This window comes from Crocuta crocuta, unplaced genomic scaffold (assembly GCF_008692635.1).
Source record: "Crocuta crocuta isolate KB4526 unplaced genomic scaffold, BGI_CrCroc_1.0 scaffold248, whole genome shotgun sequence".
NCBI classification, from domain to species: domain Eukaryota; kingdom Metazoa; phylum Chordata; class Mammalia; order Carnivora; family Hyaenidae; genus Crocuta; species Crocuta crocuta.
Genome location: NW_027532409.1, coordinates 2,080,580 through 2,101,649, shown reverse-complemented (window position 1 = coordinate 2,101,649; position 21,070 = coordinate 2,080,580). Strand labels below are relative to the sequence as shown.

General features: G+C 40.5%; 1 protein-coding gene across 1 annotated transcript in view; it reads right to left on the bottom strand.

Moving 5' to 3' along the window:
* Positions 1-20,698, bottom strand: part of ZHX3 (zinc fingers and homeoboxes 3) — a 61,795-nt gene extending 41,097 nt beyond the window's left edge. The window contains 2 exon segments of the mRNA XM_077778836.1: positions 17,948-18,065; positions 20,650-20,698. The gene's annotated coding sequence lies outside the window, so the exon portion shown is untranslated.
* Positions 20,699-21,070: the final 372 nt, after the last annotated feature.

Genomic DNA, 21,070 nt, shown 5'->3' with positions numbered 1-21,070 from the left:
CATACTGTGCACCCAAGCAATTCTACTCACGGTGTGCGGACACCCACGCCGACTGGTCACTCTTCAACTTCCCCGCACCCCTCCTGCTGCCCACTACACCCTTCTCACCTCCATGGTACAGACTCACAGACAGCCTGCAAACACCACCCAAAGAAGTGAAGCAGGCCAGGTAATGACTCTGTGTCCTGTACGCCTTTCTGTCCCTGCAGCTGCCAGGCTGTAGTTACTTCTCACATTTTCGCGGAATTCGCTAGTCCACCATAAATGTCTTGTTTGGGGGATGGACTTGGGACTCCGTGTGTCGCACAGAGCCATCACTCAGGAAATGTCTGGGATGTTGAACAGAAGAAGCTTTCGACCCAGACCTAGTGGGAAGATCAACTCAAATGCAGGGCATACGTGCTCCAAGAGCAGTCTGAGACTCTGGGAGCAGGCAAAGGGAGAATCCGACATTCCCGTCTACAATGTTTGAATGCTGGCGACTGCCAGAGCTCAGAAAAAGAAGGCCCTTCTATGTGGTTTCGACTGAAAAGTCTGTTACGTTTACCTAGAGCCCGTGGAACGCAAAACTGTATTTTTCTCCCCAAAGCGTTGCACTTTTATCAAGTTCCCTGCTCTGTGGAATGATCGTGGGCAATTGCTTTTGCAGTTTTTGGCGATGCCAGTTTATGGCTATGTTTTTCTGTTCACTGAACTGGCTCATTTCTTCAGGAGAACAAACTGTTCTGCACTGAAGCAGGAATTGGCTGGGTTCTAACAAAAAGATTTTTCCCCCCTGACAGTGTTTTTGCAAAAGACCCAAGTCAATTTATAGCCAAGTAACAAAAGGTCAGAAAGGTTAGTCAAGCAATGGGCGTAATTCCTGTGTGTCACAGCCAATAAAGGAAATGGGTGGGAATAAATAGTATGCAATTTTAACCTGAAATTATTTGTGCAAAACTATTATGGTAAACTATACAAAGGGACCCGTGGCTTCTAACATAAAGGATTTCCCACTCTGATTTTTTTTTTAGGCACATTTACTGTGGAAGAACTGAGATGACCTCAAATTCCTCATGCATAAGTAGAAAATGTCAAAAAATTTTTTCACACTAATTTATAAAAAAAAAATTGGTATTGTTTGCAGCCCTGAAACATAAAATGTTCACATAAAAATTAAATATCTCCTAGTTAAATCACAATTAGATACAATTTGCATGGCTGAATTTAATACAAAACCTTTGCCAAAAGAGAGAAAATTGACCAAAATGATAGGCTAGGAAAAGGCTCTACAAAGGCAGTAGTTTATCTGTTTTAATCATGCTAGAAATGTGACAAACTACTGCATTATTCAGTGAGCATAAGAATAGCAACAATAAGAAATGCCTGCTTTTGGAGCAGACGTGAAGAATGGACATCGGCAGCCAAGCTAGCAGAAGACAGCTGAGGAACCATCAGTGCTGGGCAGCCAACCACGCCTAGGCCCGTGGGTCTGTGCAGTAAGGAAGCCTTTCAGATCTCCAGACTGTTGGAAGCCACCCTCTCCATCATGATGTCTACAGGACTCACTTAAAACAACTGAATAATCTGCAAAACAAATGGTTGAATGGAACACCATCACAATTAAGCCAACATGGTATAAATGGCTTCTCCCTCAACCTCCTTGCTGAGTACAACTATGGACATCGCAAATAACACACGGGGCAACCAAAGGGGAAGTCTGAAAGGTGGAAAAAGGAAGACAAACAGGTTAGTGACCCCAGGACCAGAGGAACAACTCAGCAGGAGAGCATTTTATGACAGTTGCCCCCCACCTGTCCAAGAGAGGAAGGCAGCCAATGTTTCCCATGCCCCAGCCTACCAACAGAAGGCAGTCCAGGTGGCCACATCCTTCCCCACAGTAGAATGGGAGTTCTTCTGGTGATGCCAGGCCAGCTGGCAGCACCAACAAAGATGGATCAAGGAGCCCGCTGACAAAGCAGTGTGGGGAACCCCCTCCCTCCCTGCAGGGCCCCAGGAAGTACTCTTCACCCCGCAGGATGGAGACTCCCAACCCCCAGCTACAGGCACCAGGCAGGAAGGCCTGAGGAGACTCCCTCCCTCCATGAGGTGCACCAGCAAGGACTGGTGTGAGCCACTGCTGTGTAAGATAAACCAGATAGTAAAAACAAAGGCTCTAAAAAGAAATGGTCGGGAGAACCATAGCCCACAAAAGTAGATCCCAACCTGGGTGCTAAACCTAGATAGGGTGACTGCCTGGTAAAAGAAAAGATTAAATAGGACCCTGAGTCTCCTAACGTAACAGACAAAACGTCCAGAAGAAAACTGAAAAATCAACCATTGGACCAAGAACCAAGAAATCACAACCTGAATGAGGAAAGATAACTAACTGACACCAATACCAAGGTGGATCTGATGTTTGAATTAGCTTACAAAGGATTTTTAAGCAGCCATCTAGAAATGCTTCAACAACCAATTACAAATTCTTCTGAAACAAATTAAACAGAAAATCTCATCAAAGAAATCGAATTTATAAAAAAAGAATCAAATGAAAATTATAGAACAGCCCACACTTCTATTTTATATTGCCAAGTTGATATCAATTTAACACCCCCATGTTCCTTTCTTTTTCAAAGTCTTTCCCTAACTTTATTCAGGAGCCCTGTGATAACCTTTCTACCACAAAAGGCCCAATCTTTTTCTGGCATTTCAAGTAAGAAACCTTCAAAGTAATCTTCAATTCTTCCTTACCCTTTACTTCTATATCCAATCTGTTATTATAAAGGAGATTCAACATAGAATGCAGAAGGTAGCAGATATAAAGATTTCTAAAGCCGCCATTAGATATTTATAATTCTTTTACCAAATACTACCTTTACTCTTTTGTAATACAACAAATGAGCCCTATTAAAGTCAAAGTTGAAAGATCTGACCAAGACTCTTCCATGTGTAAGATGTTTGCTTCTTTGTTGGCGTTGTTATGGATCTATTTAATAATTAATGAACCATTTTAAGACTTCCCTTTTTTAAAAAAATTTTTTAATGTTTGTTTATTTCTTTTGAGAGAGAGAGAGAGAGAGAGAGAGAGAGAGAGAGAAGTGTACGGCAGAGAGGAGGAGAAACAGAATCCCCAGCAGGCCCCTCACCATCAGCATGGAGCCTGATGCAGGGCTCGAACTCATGAACTGTGAGATCATGACCTGAGATGAAATCAAGAGTCGGATGCTTAACTAACTGCACTACCCAGGCACCGCAAGCATTTTGTTTAGTAGGCTCTACACCCAATGTGGGGCTTGAACACACAACCCCAAGATCAAGAGTCATATGTTTTTTTATTTCTTAGAGACATTGACAGCTCAAGTGGGGGAGGGGAAGAAAGAGAGAGAGAGAGAGAGAGAGAGAGAGAGAGAGAATCCCAAGTAGGCTCTTTGCCTCCAGAGCCCATTCAGGACTTGAACTCATGTAACCGTGAGATCATGACCCAAGCCAAAATCAAGAGTCAGAAGCTTAGCCGACTGAGCCACTCAGGTACCAAGAGTCGTATTCTACCGACTAAGCCATCCAGGAGCCCCAAGACTTCCCATTTTTAGCACCAATTCTGGAAAAGCTACCTTTTTCTCCTACTGAGGACATGGAATCCCATCTCTAGGGCCATACAGGGTAACTCAAAGCTAACCTTGACCTTAAGGCTCTTTGCAAATACTGCAAAACTATTTTAATGACCCCACCTTCACCATCCACCAACATGCAGAGGTAACACAGTCTTACAAATTCTTGAGCACATGTTATTGGAGATTGTATTTACTTTTAGGAGAAGCTTTTATTTTATCTGTTGTCTTTTTTTGAGCTACAGTGGAAAAAGCATGGATTTCAGAGTCAAAGAATCCCTATTACTTATTAGCTACACAAGTTTGCAGCATCTCCATCTATAAAATGAAATAATTATGCATACCTCTTGTGAGGATTAAGTAATATATTACTTATAAAAGTGACTGGCATATCACAGATGCTCTCCTGGCTCCAATTAATATTCCTTAGTTTCTTTCTTCCACCTCTTTCTTCTCACTTATGTTTTCTTGCTGAATTTTATGGACCTGAATGAGTCACCTTAAACTCCTTTGGAACCAAAAAAAGCATATAAATATACAATATAAAAATAGTAGACACTCCTCTGGGAAGCAGGGATGGGCAGTGACTAGGAAGGGACAGGATGGACTTTCTGGGTGATGACAATATCTTGGTAGGAGTTTGAGCTGCATAAGTGTAATGTGTATACATGTTAGTTCTCTGCCCAATTCTGTCCCTACTGTTATTCATCATTGTACATATAGTTGAAAACACTTACGAGGCACCCAGGATAGTACTGCCTACTACAAGTCTCTCAGCCCTAAGCCCTCTGAATTATGGGATTTTTATGAGTATTAAGTAAGATAATAGACATATAACACTATTCCTGCACTCAATGGGGTCTGATAAATGCTAGCTGCTATTACACCAGTATAGCGTACAGCAAACAGTATAGGCTTGGGGTATATCAAGTAGTGGTTAGAAGCCCTGACTCCTAACTGACCACCTTGGTTCAAATCCCAACTCCACCACTTGGTAGCTTTGGGCAAAATTTTTAACCTTTTTGTGCCTCAGTTTTCTCATCTGTTAAAAAAATTAAAATGGACAACAATCTCTCTCTCATGATAGTGCCAGAGGAAGACCAAAGGCAGCTTCATGGGGGTGAGGAGGTGGTGGTGAGAACTGAATGATCTGGGACTTGAAGGCAGAGAAGGGCAGGGAAGGCTTGGTAATAAGCAAGTATGTCCTACACACATAGGGTTATTGTGACAATTAAACGTGGGAATATATATAAAGTGTTTAGACAGTAACTAGAATGGTACAAGCCCTCAATCACAATGCTGGGTACACAGAGAACATGTAGATGAATGAGCAAGCCCCTGACACCTCATGGTCGATTGATAACCCAGGAGAGGAGGAACACATGTCAAAAGCATCATCATAGAATGGGGGACGATGTGTGCCATAGGAGATGTGCTACAATAGGCCTGGGACACCAGAAAATCAAACGGATGACAATGACAGAGGAAGACCAAAGGTGGCTTCATGGGGGCGGGGGTGGGGGACTGGATGACCTGGGAGTTGAAGGCAGGGAAAACCTCATAATGCAGAAGTACACAGTGCACAGCCAACCAGGGCATACGAGGAGCTATGTAGGGATGGGCTGGAAGATTTGTAGCTGGAGAGGGATCAGAATCAGAAGGTGAAAAGCTCTGCTGATGAATGTAGACTTTGTTCTGCAAAAGTACTTTGAAAAAATGACCAACCATCTATATACTCCACTTCCAAATTAATTGTCAACCAATAGCTTATCCTTGATTTCTCTGACAAATAGGATATGCTGCTCATCATTTATCCACTGTACTTTTCAAATACAATAATTAAGAATTCATAACCATTAGTATTTTACCAACTCAAGGTGTGAGGACAAATCTCTACTTAGCAGGAAAGCCCAGAGTCTCTGGAAGGAGGGCCAAGGAAGAGATTACTAACAATTTGTGGGATCACGTTAGTTAGCACCACTCTAGTTGGTCCATTGCTTTGAGGTTCAGCTTGGAATCGGACCCTTGAGATTAAGTTCAGGAAAGGAGAAATGTCTATGCAGCAGAGAAGAGGTGGCCCCCTCTGGACACTACCAGCGATCCACGCTGCCCCTCTCCAGGCTCACTCGGCCTTGGTAAACATACTCTGATTGCCAGAAGCACAGAGCAAGGCCACTAAGCCTTCCCAAAGTGTCTTCAACATCAGAGCCTGAGGGGAATGGTCAGGAGGGGGGCAGGTTTTATGATTGAAGGCACCAAGTACTACTTCAAAATTATGTATATGAAACATAGGAAGTACACATGAAAACATCTTTTAAGCACTGTTGGAAGGAAATTAAAATAACAAAATACACATAGAGAGGCTTTTTAATTCTAGGATTATATATGGGGAAACATTTATCTTGGTGTAAATCAAACCACTTTGAAGTGGCAACTCTGAGTGAGTGGGCCGACTGGCTCACACTTAGAGCTCAGAGGAACGGAGCTCCGTGAGGGCAGTGACCAGGACTCTCTTGATCACTGCTCTATTCTCAGGGCCTAACTCAGTGCCTGGCACATAACAGGTACTCACAAAATACCTGCTGACTGAAAATAATCTAGTCCCCAACTCTGAAGTACAGAGATACAATGTTTTTCTTTTCTTTTCTCTTCTTTTTTTTTTTTCCAGTTCAGTGAGATTATTATATTCTTAATTGAGTGTGCCAGAATTAGTTTAATACCAACCAAACTCAATAGACACATAAGATTTCTCCCCTCATTTTTAGAGGTGGTGTAGCTTCCAGGAGCCTCACTGTTCCTGTCACGTACACAGAGCTGTCCTCTCCTTACATCAGGGCATCCAGGAAACAGAATCCTTCCTCAGGCTACACCTCATCAGGTACAAACCTGATGTTCAACCTGCATATACAGCAAGCTCAACTTTGCAGCAACCAAAATGTGGGTCCCAGGCTGGTGGGGCATCTTCCATCTTGTGGACAGAGCAGTCTGTACTCTGACAGAGTTCAAATCCTCCTAGATCCCATGCAGACTCCCAGTCTGTGCCTCCTTGCAATGTTCTTCGTTTGAACATGTTATAAACCTCTAACTTTTATGATTTTTCTGTTTACAAGGCTTTCTTTTTTAATATAGTTTGTTTTTTTTGTTTTTTTTTTTTTTTTGAGACAGAGAGAGACAGAGCATGAGTAGGGGAGGGGCAGAGAGAGAGGGAGACACAGAATCTGAAACAGTCTCCAGGCTCTGAGCTGTCAGCACAGAGCCTGACGCGGGGCTCGAACCCACGAACTGCGAGATCTGACCTGAGCCGAAGTTGGACGCTTAACCAACTGAGCCACCTAGGCGCTCGGTTAACAAGGCTTTCAACTTGGCTGCTTCCTAATGATCAAGGAGAGACTTTCATCTACATATGCTTCCAGAGGAATGCTTGAGTTTGGTCATCTCTGCGTGGATGTGTGCCGATTTTCAGGCCCATTTTGGCCTTGGGAGCAGGGAGGCAGTATCTTAGGAGAATGCCAGGGTACTAATTGGTATCTTTGGACCCATGACTCTGTGTAAGTTCTGGTTTGGATTTTGTTTTTCCTTAAGTGCAGTATCTTGCAATGACTAATCTGCCTGCTTGCCCTCATAAAATTTGCAGAAAAATCTCGCATCAACACAGCTTTAGAAAGGTCTGGGAAATTTCACATATCCAAAAATGAGCCCAGAGGCAACACTGTGGCAAGTCACCATTATCATTTACCCACTCAGAGAGGAGGACTGGCATCCAAGCTTGCTTCCTATTCTTAAGCCAGTGTCTACCCAGGACCAAATTGTTTCTCTAACCTATGATGGCTTTTTACTGAAAAGAAAGTGAGACAGGAAGAAAACAGAAAACTTTGGTGATGAATCCTATCAAAATTTTCTTTTCTTAACAAATTTTTTTAGTTTCAGCTAATTTTAGACTTAAAGAAAAGTTGCAAAAAATAACAGTTTCCATATATCCCTGACCCAGCTTCCTCTAATGTTAACATCTTACATAAGCCCAGCACATCGAACAGAACCTGGACATTAACACTAGTACAATACTATTAACTAACCCAAAAATCTTCCTCAAGTTGCACAAGTTTTTCTCTACCAATATTCTCTTACTGTCTTATCTAGAATCCCTACTGTATGTAGTTATTTCTTAGTCTACTGCAGCCTGTGACAGAACTTCACTCTTTACTTGCCATTTGTGTCCTTGATACTTTTTTAAGAGTAGTAATCAGTATTAATTATTAATTATTTTGCTGACCGTCCCTTGATTTGGGGTTGCCTGATGTTTTTTCATGATTACACTGAAGTTATGCATTTTTTTAAGTTTTAATTTTAATTCCAGTTAGTTAACATACAGTGTTACATTAGTTTCAGGTGTACAATACACTGCTTCAACCCTGGGCCTGTGCTCATCATAACAAGTGCACTCCTTAATCCCCAGCACCTAGTTAACCCATCCCCTGAGGTTATGCAATTTTGACAAAAATAACACAGAAAGTATGTTGTATTCTCCTTAGTGCATCATATCACAGGGTTCATTATGTCAATGTGCCTTATTACTGGTGATTGTTCACCTTGATCACTTGCTTAAGGTGCTTTCTCTGCTACAAAGTTGCTATCTTTTCTTTCCTTTGTAGTCAATAAACATGTTTAGACCATGCAAATTCTGTCAATGATTTCTTAAAATACTGTCTCCCTCATTCATACGTCTGCTCACTTTCCTTAAAAACAAGAGATTAGCTAATACGATTTCACCTTATTATTTCTGTTATGCAAACACTTAGATATTACCCTTTTGTTTGTTCAGGGGGTTATATTTTTCTTCTGCTTATAAAAATAGCACAACTTCACTGTAAAAAAAAAAAACAAAAAACACTGTGGAGAGCTCATAACCATACCTTTAGGGATTGGTACTTGTTATGGACTAAGTGTTTGTGTCCACTCCAAAATTTATGTTATGTTAAAATTCTAACTCCCCATGTAATGGTATTAGGAGGCAGCACCTTGGGAGGTGATTAGGTCATGACAGTGGGCTAAGCCCTTACGGACGGGACCTCAGCTCTCCCTCCTCCCCACCATAGGAGGATACAACAAGAAAAACGCCACCTGTACCCCAAAAGAGGGCTCTCATCAGAACCTGATCTTGCTGGTTCCTTATCTCAACTTCTGCCTACCAGAACTGGGAGAAATAAGTTTCTGTGGTTTAAAAGCTACCCAGTCTGTGGTATTTTGTTATAGCAGCCTGAGCTAAGACAGCAGGTAGATAATCTGATGTATATACATCCCAGTGAACTTTTTCTCCTCTTTTAATTCTACTGGAGTCACAGATCATGGGCTGAAATACCAACTCCACCATGGACTTCAGGCAAGTCACTTAACTTCTGTGAGCTGGTTGGCCAGCATCTGTTATTTGCAGATGGGGTAAGCAAAGTTAACTAACAGTTTTTTTGAAAGAACTATTCAGTAAGGTAGAAATAAAAATTTTATAGCCTGTATTTAAGGGAAAGCAATCAAGCACTGCCCTGGGGAGGGTGAGGTCACATCGTGGGCATCTGCAACTCCAGATGCCACATCTGGACCAAAGTCAAAGTTGTTCATTGCTGAATTTCTTAAAAACCTGGGGGAGTGCTAACTGGCCCCCAGAATTTACCTATTTCTAGTTTTTCAAGTAAGGCTCCAATAGTCTATAAAGGTATCACTTATTTGTGTGGACCAAATGACAATCAGGAAAAGCTCGTCTCTCTTATTTTCCTCCGAGACAACAAAAGCAGCAATAACAAGAGCAGCTACCGAAAACAGAGCCCATGACACGCACCAGACACTGTGTACTCGGCACACTCCCGATGCAGCAGTTCATTTAGTCCTCGGCACAACCCTTGGTAGTAGGTATTATTATCGCCTCCAACTATAGGTGCAGAAACTAAGGCACAAAAAAGCTAAGTAACTCCCAAGGTCACTCAGCTAGCTAGCAGACAGCAGAGCCAGGATTTGAACCCAGGCAGACCTGGTTCCAGAGCGCGTGCTCTTAGCACTGGGCTCTCCTATTGTCAAAGAGTGCAAGAACAAATTCTTATCTGGAAGACAGACACAGGCTATAAATTAGGGTTCTGGGTGAAGTTGAACTGAACGAAAGATTCAAATGACAGAAGAAAACCACTTCCAGAATGGAAAGACCTCAAAGGAACAGGAGGAATTCCCAGGGTCTCACATAATTAGCAATCAAAGAGGGTCACTAAGACACAGCCTAGAAATATCTAAAAGCAATGTGTAAAAGGGAAGAAGAAAAACAAGAACTCCAAGAAAACAAGTTAAACAAGCAGATTATGTGAAAGGAATCCAGCAGAGTTTTGATTTTTTTTTCTTGTAGCAGAAGCCTAGAAACAAGGCAATTGTTAGATAAAGACCTCAAAGAAAAAAAAGATGAGCAAATCAAAATACTTGAAGCAGTGATCTGCAAACACAGGGATGCCACCTCGCAGACCAGGCATCCTGTCAACCCTCTCCCGCTGAGCTGTCTCCAAAGGCTGCAGCCAACAACCACCTGCATTTCCTCAGCTTCTCCCAGACTCCAGCATGAGCTGATTTAGGAACTCTGGGGGAACTGGGCAGGCTGGGATCGCTACCAGTTTTCTAACTGGGAAACCCAAACCGAGTGGCTTGGCTTCTGATTCTACTGGACGTGTGGGTGGCCACTGCTGGCCACTGCCCCTTATAGGAATTCGTCTCTTCCACACAAGCTCTTTCTTCTTCTTCTAGCATCGGTTTGGCATTCTGATCTGGTTTGCAATCCCGCTAACTAGATTAGTAACAATGCCTTGGAGTCTTAGTTTTCTGGCCCATAAAGTAGAGTAGTAATAATTTCCATACACAGAGCTATTGAGAAGATAAAATAAGCCATGTGAACAAGCTCTCACCGCCCTGTGTGGGCATGTATGACAGTGCCCAGTGCATCTCCATTTTCTGAACATAAAGAACTGGTCATTGCCCAGAGGTCATACCAACCCTTTTATTTTCTGTCTACATGTTCTTCCTCTGCGTTTATGTCTATTCTCATGACTCTGACATCCTCAGAGCAATTGTCTCCCACCCCTTTAACTCCAGCCCTCACAACACACCTAACTTCCTGACCCGTGTTTCCAACTGCTCCTCGATATGTTTCCCTACATCACTTCATGGTTTCCTAAATTCAACAAGTCTTAAAATGAACTCTTGTCTCTCTCCAAATAAGTCTCTGCAGCCCCTCTGCACCCATTACCCCACTCCATAAGTTGGCCAATATTTCCACTGTCTGTCATCACCTTCGTAAAACAAACTCCTCCCAGTCATCCACGAGTTCCCAACCTCACCTGAGTCCGACACTAGCGTTTTTAGACACTGCTTCAAAACACCTCATTCCCTCTTTTCCATCACCACTGCTACCACCTTGTTCAAGCTCCCATCATCTCTTACCCAGATGATTGCCATAGCCCTTAACTGACTTCCTGCAGCCCACGCTGCTTCACCTGAGAGCCACAGTTAGTTATCTTTCTAAAAATAAACTTGAGTATGGTACCCACTTGCTTTAAAACCTCCATGATGCGGCCCACAGAATACACACTGGAACTTGTTGGCCAGGTATTCAAGGTACTTCATAGTCTGGCCCAACATCCCTTTGTTCCGTCTCATCTCCAGCCAGTCAGGTACCTTTAGGTTTTGATGAACTTGGGACAACGAACTTGGGTACCTTCAGGCTTTTGCCCTTTTCTTTTATCCTCTATCTTGCAAAGTTCTACTGGTACAGTAACACTCGGATCCCAGGATGCCTTTGCTGACTCACCAAACTTCACTCTCTCCCTCCCTCTGTGTCTCCAAGACACCTGATACATCACATCTTTTGCCACTGTTAGTCTGTATAAATGCCACCTCGTCAACCAGAAAGGAGACCTTGAAGGCAGGGTCAGAGCTGCCTTCATCTTTAGATCTCGTACACCAGCCTCAGCATCCATCCAGCTCAGGGTGAGACCTCAAAGGCTGTTAACTAACTAAAACAAGAATAGCAAAATACTTGTGAGCACCAGGCTGAAGCCCTGAAGAATTAGTACATCTCACAGTACAAATGTAAAATGTGAAAGGGGAAAATATTGGGGGTAGATAAGGAGAGGGGATGCCAAAACAGGGAGAAACAGAATATCCTTATATGGAAGGAAAGAACGGTTCCTGCTTTTGCTTTGATGATAGTAAATAAATATAGAAACAAATGTTATTTTCGGCACTAAGAAAACTCAAAAGATTGTTCACCTTTAAAATATGTTTAAAAGTTAAAAGGAAAGAAAAAGCATTCCCCAAAACAGAAGGTATAACAGAAAAGAGACAACTAAGAAATATAAAAATCAAGAAACAAATCATTTACAGAAAATATGACAAATGCAATAACAACCATGAATTCAAGAGGATAAATTTACACATAAGCTATAGAATATTCAAGATTGGTTCAACAGAAGACAAAACAGAAGGTATTCAAGAATACCTGCTTGAAAGAGAGAAGCTCTGAAATGACAATAATGAAGTTAGAAAATGTAACAGAATCACTACACAAGATATCTATGGACAAGGAAAAAAACGTAAGACAAACATTGCTTTGAGTGCTGTTAAGTAACAGAAACTAAGCACACAGCTAATAATACTGAGAAACAGCCAACCAAAAAAACCTAGAGAAACTTGAGAAACTTTTTTTTTAAGAAAGAAGTTAGAGATTTTGAAAGCAAAAACCAAAATATTTTGGAAGGAATCTTAAGAAATAGGCAGGAGTTGCTACCTAGGACAGGGAACTGCCCACCTGAGGAGGAGTGGGAAACTGATTTTTCACAGCCTAGATTTTTGTACATTAAAAGTTCTCTTATTTCTAATGACTAATAATTATTACTGATTAATAATCGAATAAAGTTTTCTATTTCTACAAAATATTCTGTGAAGAGACTAAATGTGATACTCTGGTAAATTTAATTTTTTTATAAAAGGAAATGCATGAAATTGGAAAAACAACATAAAGACAATAAAATTGTAAGGAGTGTCATGTGTTTAATCAGTTTGGATAAAACTAAATAAATGGATTTTCTGTTATAAATGTAAAATTCTAACACTGGCAAAAATGGAATACCTAGCTAGACTAACATCTTTTCTAAAATGACACTCCCACACAGCCACTAGTCTCTGATGGTTTATTGGTGAGTACTTTCAAACTTTCCAGAAACAAACAATTCATAATATAGAAATTATGCCTAAAATAGGCCAAGATATAGGTTATCTTGTTTATTGTACTAACCTGGTCCTATAGCTGGCTAAAGAAACTGAAAAGAGAGAAAACTATAGACAAAGCTTACTTGGAATTGATGCTCAAATCTAAAAGAAAATAATGGCAAACATAACCTAAGAATAGCTTAAATAAAAATTGTGTCATGTTAACAGATACCAAAAATTCAGCTGTTAAAATTCAATACCTATTCCTAACGTAAAAATTCTAAAATGAATAATAAAGGTGTTCTTTCTTCCTCTTATTAGAGTGTCTATTTAAAACCAAATGCCAATATTATACTTCAAAGAAGAAATGAGCCATGTAGTCATTAAAATAAGCAAAAAATGAAGAAGTATTTTATCATCACTGTTAATATACTGTCAGAACTTCCTTCCAATACAAAGTAACAAGAAAACAAACAAGAAATACAAATACTGTAAATCCTGAGACAAAATGTTTTTATATATAACACCATCATATATTTATAAACCCAAAGGAATCCTTTACATGGTTATGATGAGTTTAAAATGATCAGAGTCATCACCAATATAGAAAAATCAATAGTGTTTCTGATCCTCACACTTGATCACATAGGGAAACCGCCCAGGCTGTTTTTTAAAGTGCTGACACTTACCTAAATACTCCCCCAAAAAAGTGGTAGACCTGATAAATGAATTCATTAAGGTCACAGGATATAAAACCAATACACAGAAATCTGTTGCATTTCCATACACTGGTAATGAAGTAGCAGAGAAAGAGAGAGATTAAGAAAACAGTCCCATTTACAATTGCACCAAAAATAAAAGACCTAGAAATAAACTTAACCAAGGAAGTGAAGACCTGTACTCTGAAAACTATAAAACAATGATGAAAGAAATCAAAGAGGACACAAACAAATGGAAAGATATTCCACACTCATGGATCGAGAGAACAAATACTGATAAAATTTCACACTGTGCAAAACAAGGTACAGATTTAATGCAGTCCCTATCAAAACACCAGTAACATTTTTCACAGAACTAGAACAAATAATCCTAAAATTTATATGGAACCAGAAAAGACCCCAAATAGCCAAAGCAATCTTTAAAACAAAACAAAAAAACCTGCAGGTATCACAACCTCAGATTTCAAGACATACTACACAAAGCTATAGTAATCAAAACAGTATGGTACACATAGATTAATGGAACCGAATAGAGAGCCCAGAAATAAACTTATGATTATATGGTCAATTAACCGTTGACACAAGAGGGAAGAACATACAACAGGAAGAAGTCTCTTCAACACATGGTGTTAAGAAAACTAGACAGCTACATGCCAAAGAATGAAACTGGACCAGGAGCACCTGCGGGGCTCGGTCGGTTAAGCCTCTGACTTCGGCTCAGGTCATGATCTCATGGTTCATGAATTCAAGCCCCACGTCAGGCTCTGAGCTGTCAGCAGATTCTGTGTCTCCGTCTCTCTCTGACCCTCCCCCTGCTCATGCTCTGTCTCTCTCAAAAAAAAAAAAAAAAAATGTTAAAAAACTTTAATATTAAAAAAAGAGTGAAACTGGACCACTTTTGCATATCATACACAAAAATAACCTCAAAATGTATTAAATATCTAAAAGTGAGACCCAAAGTCATAAAAATCCTAGAAGAGAGCACTGGCAATAATTTCTCTGACATCAGCTGTAGCAACATTTTTCTAGATATGTCTCTTGAGGCAAGGGAAACAAAAGCAAAAATAAACTATTGGTACTATATCAAAATAAAAAGCTTCTGCACAGCAAAGGAAACAATCAACTAAAAGACAGCCTACTCAATGGGAGAAGATACTTGCAAATGACACATCTGATAAAGGGTTAGTATTCAAAATATATAAAGAGTTGATACAACTGAACACCAAAAAACACCAAATAATTCAATTAAAAATTGGCAGAAGACATGAACAGACATTTCTCCAAAGACCATACAGATGGCCAATAGACACATGGAAAGATGTTCAATATCCCTAATCATCAAGGAAATGCAAATCAAAACCACAATGAGATATCACTTCACACCTGTCAGAATGGCTATAGTTAAAAGCAAGAAACAAGTATTGGTGAGGGTGTGGAGAAAAAGGAATTCATGTGCACTGTTGGTGGGAATGCAAACTGGTGCAACCACTGTGGAAAACAGTATGTAGGGTCCTCAAATAATTAAAAATAGAACTGCTACATGATCCAGTAATTCCACTACTGGGTATCTACCCAAAGAATACAAAAAGCTAATTTGAAAAGATACATGCATCCTTACGTTTACTGAAGTAACAGACAAATTATGGAAGGAACCCAAGTTTCCATCAGTAGATGAATGGATAAAGAAGATGTGGTATGTACACACACATGCATGCACACACACACACACAGAGGAATATTACTCAGCTAACAACAAAATCTTGCCATTTGCAACAACATGGATGAATCTAGAGAGAATGATGCTAAGTGAAATAAGTCAGAGAAAGACCAATACCGTATGATTTCACTCATATATGCAATTTAAGAAACAAAACAAATAGACAAAGAGAGACAAACCAAAAACCAGACTCTCAACTATAGAGAACAAACAGATGGTTACCAGAGGTGAGGTAGGTGAGGGATGGATGAAACAGATGAAGAGGACTAAGTATCCTTATATGACGAGCACTGAGTAATGTATATAAGGGTTGAATCACTGTATCGTACACTTGAAACTAATATGACACTGTATGTTAATTATACTGGAATTTTAAAAAATCACTAAAAACTGAAATACAAAATGCCAATGCCTACACTTCATCCCAGACAAACTGTCTCAGAATCGCTGGGGCTGTGACCAGGCATCAGTATTTTATAAAGCTTCTGAGCTTTCTAGCGTGCTGTTCAGTAGAGCACCACCAGTACACACTTATATGCTTCATTACCTAAATATCTAAAAAACACAATGCAAAAACTGTAACAGTTTAAGATACTCACAAGGGAACGGGAACTGCAAGGATATTGCTGTAAGGGAACAGGAGTTCAAAAGTAGAAACCTGAAAGGGGATACAATTAGCTACTGTGCAAATGTCTCCAGTCCACTGCATTTTAGGCAAAGAAGCAGGCAGCTGCCCAAGTTATTAGAGGGGGACATGCCCCACGACCACAACGGAATTACGGCAGCAAGAGTTAATGAGTCTCGGTGCAAGTGCCACTGAGATGGGAAGTACACATGAGGATTCAACAGAGGCTGAGGGGGAAGAGGACTGCCTGCATGCCCATGTGAGGTTATACATGAGATAAATTCCCAGAAATGCAATTATTTTTCTTAATGTTTTATTTATTTCTGAGAGCAAGAGAGAGAGAGAGAGAGCGAGAGAGCGAGAGAGAGAGAGAGAGAGAGAGAGAGAGAGAATAAGCAGAGGAGGGGCAGAGAGAGAGGGAGACACAGAAATCTGAAACAGACTCCAGGCTCTGAGCTGGCTGTCAGCATGGAGCCCGATGCAGGGCCTGAACCCATGAACCGTGAGATCATGACCTGAGCCAAAATCGGAGTCAGACGCTTAACCGACTGAGCCACCCAGGCGCCCCCAGAAATGCAATTCTGAGTTACATGGTATGTGCCCTTAAAAGTCAAAGATCATTTTAAAAAGATCTTAAAGGTGAAAAAGAAAAAGCACAATGTGTAGAATAAACAAAACATCCTACGTGACCGGTAGGAGTGGGGCAGGACAAATGAGCTAAGCTGGAGCGAGTAAAGGTGGCTCAGTGTTGCCAGGTAGTCAGTACACAGACTGACATGACAGACAATTCCTCGATTCCAGTTTGGCTTTGCCTTTCCTATTAACTCTGTCCCCACAGCAGACACCTGAAGGAGAAGGAGGGCAGGAGCCATGTGGCTACCTGAAAGTTAAAGACTTGAGGCAGGACTATTTCTGGATTGACCCTGGATTGACTGCAGAGAGCAAGGAGACCAGTTTGACTGGAACAGCTGGTGTGAAGGTGAGCACTGGAAAGCATATAGAAAAGTTCACTTGTGAATAAGCTTGTCTTATGCCCTTTTTCATTTAAAGGATTGACATACAGGGCCAGGAAGTAGATTTTACCCAACCTACACCTCAAAGTTAAAGAACGAGCAAGCTGGAATGTGTCCTATATCTAACATAGTCCTACTGCAGGCCGCCATAAGGCAGGAAGTTCCAGAAGCTCCAACAGCATAAACATCCCCATGGACTGGGTGGCCCCAGCCTCTCAGAGGAGTGACATTGCTGTGCAGTTGTCTACGTCAGGATGCTGCGCACAGAACTTCCGGCGTTATATACCATCACTGACTCCATTTCCTCCCCTTTCTTTCCAAAAATTCCTACTTGGCACACTGAGGAAAAGTTCTTAATTTTACAATGAAAAATAATACAATAGATTTCCTTTATTTAAAAAGTTTAACAACAGCCAACAACAGCAAAGCGCCAAAGACTAAAGCTTGTGAGTGACTTAGTAACAGAATAAACTGAGTTCACAACTCGATAAATAAATGACCAAAAAAAAAAAAACAACCCAAAACCGTAAGTAGGTCACATTTACTTCAGCAAATGAAGGCTAGGCCTATTTACATTGATTGTTTGCTCATCTGCTTTGTCTTTAGTCTTGTATTTAGCACTGAAAAGGGTTTCCTATTCCAGAGGGCAGCCTGAGAGTGTGGTTTGGGTGAGTGGCATCCAAATGAGCGCTCAAGTTTTTCAAGTCAGTCATTTAATAGAGCAGAAGCATAAGTCCTGTACTCAGACTAAAAGCCAGCCTCAGGCTGAACCTGCACAGCACAGACACAACACACAGCTCGACTTTTATAACACCCAAGAGTCAGCCTAAGGCAGACGTTCCTATCAATGGATCTAAGGTTTCACCTAAATTGTATATTCAACAAAGATTTTTAGATTCATTAAAGAATCATTTGATCAAAGCGCCCAGCAATAAAAACCAAAGGGGAGAAAATAAAGAATGTCTGACAACAACACACAAACTAAATATGGCTATAAAGACTTAAGAGTTACAAAGTACGGCAAGAAACTTGTTAAAACTGAGAAGAATACTATTTACCCAGGAAACATGCTTTTTCCTCCCTTCATTGGTCTCTCCAGTTTCTCCCTCCATTTCTTGCCGCCCTGTATGCATCTTTAAAGGGTCCACCTGTTGCTTCAGCAGCTGCAGTTCATCCCTGAGAAAGAAGCAGCAAATCGTCACTTTGTGAGAAGAAATGAGTACCTTCTAGGAAGCTGAGGTACCCAATCTCATCAACCTCCTTTCCTAATTCATTTCCACCAAAATTGTACACAAACGGAAAAATCAGCGCCAGGGGTGGAGAGTAAAATGTGGTTGTAAAAATACAAGCTAGCAATTTATTTTTTTTAAGTTTTTTAAATGTTTTTTTAAAAATTTATTTCTGAGAGAGAGAGAGACAGCATGAGCAGGGGAGGGTCAGAGAGAGAGGGAGACACAGAATCGGAAACAGGCTCCAGGCTCGGAGCTAGCTGTCAGCACGCGGGTCTCGAACCCATGAACCGTGAAATCATAACCTGAGCCGAAGTCAGATGCTTAACCAACTGAGCCACCTGGGTGCCCCCAAACTAGCAATTCAAAACTATAAAAATTCTAGTAGAAACAAAAACATATAAATGGAAATAAAGCAAACGCAATTCTCTCTGATAATAGATCAAAACAAGATGATTCATAATATCTGTAATTTTAGAGGATTCATAAAATCAGTAATTTTAACACTCTTTCCACCAATGAGTTTCCCTGTCCCTCTTCTGGTTAAGTTTGAGAAGGTTTAACAGAGAGGAAAAAATTACCTGATGTGTGGCCTTACAACTTTGAGAATGCGCACCATTAAGGATGTGCTCTTTTCTGATGCTCTTCCATTCAAAACCCTGAGGCTTTCCCAGCATGGATTCTAGTGGTACCAAAAAATGATCTACACTGTGAGTTCTAGGCCAAGGAACCATATTATCATCATCTGTGTCTCTGACCCCTAACACCAATGTTGTCCCACTCTGCCCAGGGCCAATGATGGGCATACGGTAACTCTCAGCAAATGAATGAGACAGTAACTATGTATTTTCAACAAACCACTAGAGACGCTTCATGTAATCTTCAAATTTCTCAGGAAACAGTTGAAAAACCACTGCTTTTGAGTTTGTTCGTTCTTTCCCAAAGCATTCTCTTTGGTTGAGATGCCCATTACCAGTAAAATGGCCCTAAAGTGAGTATACCAGAGGCTCTCAGAACCTCGGATAGAACAGTGCACTGGCACATGACAGAGGGTGGGAGCTACTGGGATCTGTGAATGTAAACACATAAAAGCACCCTTCACCAAAGTAGCTCCTCGCTACCTTTCACCGTGATTCTTAGGTCTCTAATGTTCACAGCAAGCTTTTACTGTGTCAGGCACTGTTCTAAGAGCTTTAACTACATTAACTAATTCAATCTTGGTAACACCCATATGTGATAGATTCTATTATTCTAATTGTCTAGGTGAGGAAATGAAGGCACAGAAAGGTTAAGTAAACTGTGCAAGGAAATGCACTAAGCTGCTGTTCAGAGGCAGGGTCCTGGAGCAAACAGACACCCGGGAAGTGGCAGCCTCATCCACACACCTCGCTCTCTTGTGCCACCGTCATGGTTCAGCAGCAGCATGTCTAGTTAAACTAGCTCTTGTTGGAAACTTTTCCTAATTAATAATTTATTAAAAAACATAACTTTGAATTCTTCACAACTTAAAAACTGACCCCTTCTTATTTTAAAACATTATCCAACGAACATAACAAAAAGGGGATCTTCCTAATTTTGTGCAAAGTCAGAAGCAATAATTATTTTAAACTGAGTACTCACACTTACTCCAACTTCAGCATATTATACTTATTCCAGATACTTTGCTACACTTACCAGATCCCTTCTAACTTTGAAATCGCAAAGCTCTTGCTTAAGTAAGGCATTTATTCTCTCACACTCTAGTTCCGTTGATTGGAACATGATGATAATGATGAAAAAAGCTGTGGGTTCAAACCACGACAGCCCTGTTAGCTTTATTTGCTTCATGTCTACAGACTCTCAGCCCGGATGGCATGTTTTGAGTCCTATGAGGAATTGGGTGGGAGTGTGCATGACAACTAGAAGGAATACATCCGCTAGAGAAACAGGTCCACAAACAACACAGGGGCAGAAGCAGAACTATGAGACAAAAGCATCAATTTCATCATAAAGAAAAGCTTTATGATCACTGGCAAAACATTTCTACATTTCTGAGTGAGAAGCTCTTCTCAATGCCAGATATTTTGCCAAATCTAACCTAAAGTCCTTCCTTCAAAAAGAAAACAGCCATAAGATTAAAAAACAAAAAAACAAAACTAAGTTTTTTAGTTTTTGCACAAGCCCTGCCTGACTGATCTGAAGATAGAACTTTCTTATACCTGACACCAATTCTTCTGACAATACAAAGCACATGTGATAGTTTTAGCAACTGTCAGAAAAATCACTAGCATGCAGGGCAACAAACCATCAGAAAATTGCAATTGCACATATACATCATAGGTTCCTTAAAATTACTCTTAATTTTCAAAAAAACAATATAACATTATTTTAAACATAGTTTTTCAAGTTAAATGAAGAAACTAACCAACATTAGTCCATATCACATTTTAAAACAATCCAGGGCCCATTCAAGGTAGTTTTACCAGTTTCTACAAATAAAAATGGAAAAACAAAACTATATTTCTGAATTGTTATTTTAGAAAGAAACCCACTTTTGGGATCATCCGTCCTCGAGTTTTCCTGTCCACAGCTGGAAAGAACTTTCCCAGTGTACAAACGCTGCAAAGCACATGGGTTCCAACAGTCACAAGGTAACTATGACAGCAAAGTCACAGTTATTTATGAGATCATAAAAACTATATGACATATTTGTTAAAAATTCATATAACATGAAATTAACCATTTTAAAGTGAACAATTCAGTGGCATTTAGTATATTTACAATATTGTGCAACTTTCACCTCTACCTAGTTCCAAACCATGTTAGTCACCCCAAAGTGAAACCTCCTACTCATTAAATAGTCACTACCACCCCCCTGCTCCAGCGCCAGCTTACCACTAACTAAATCTCTATGGATTTACCTATTCCGGGTAGTAACCTCTTGTGTCTGCCTTCTCTTACTTAGCATGATGC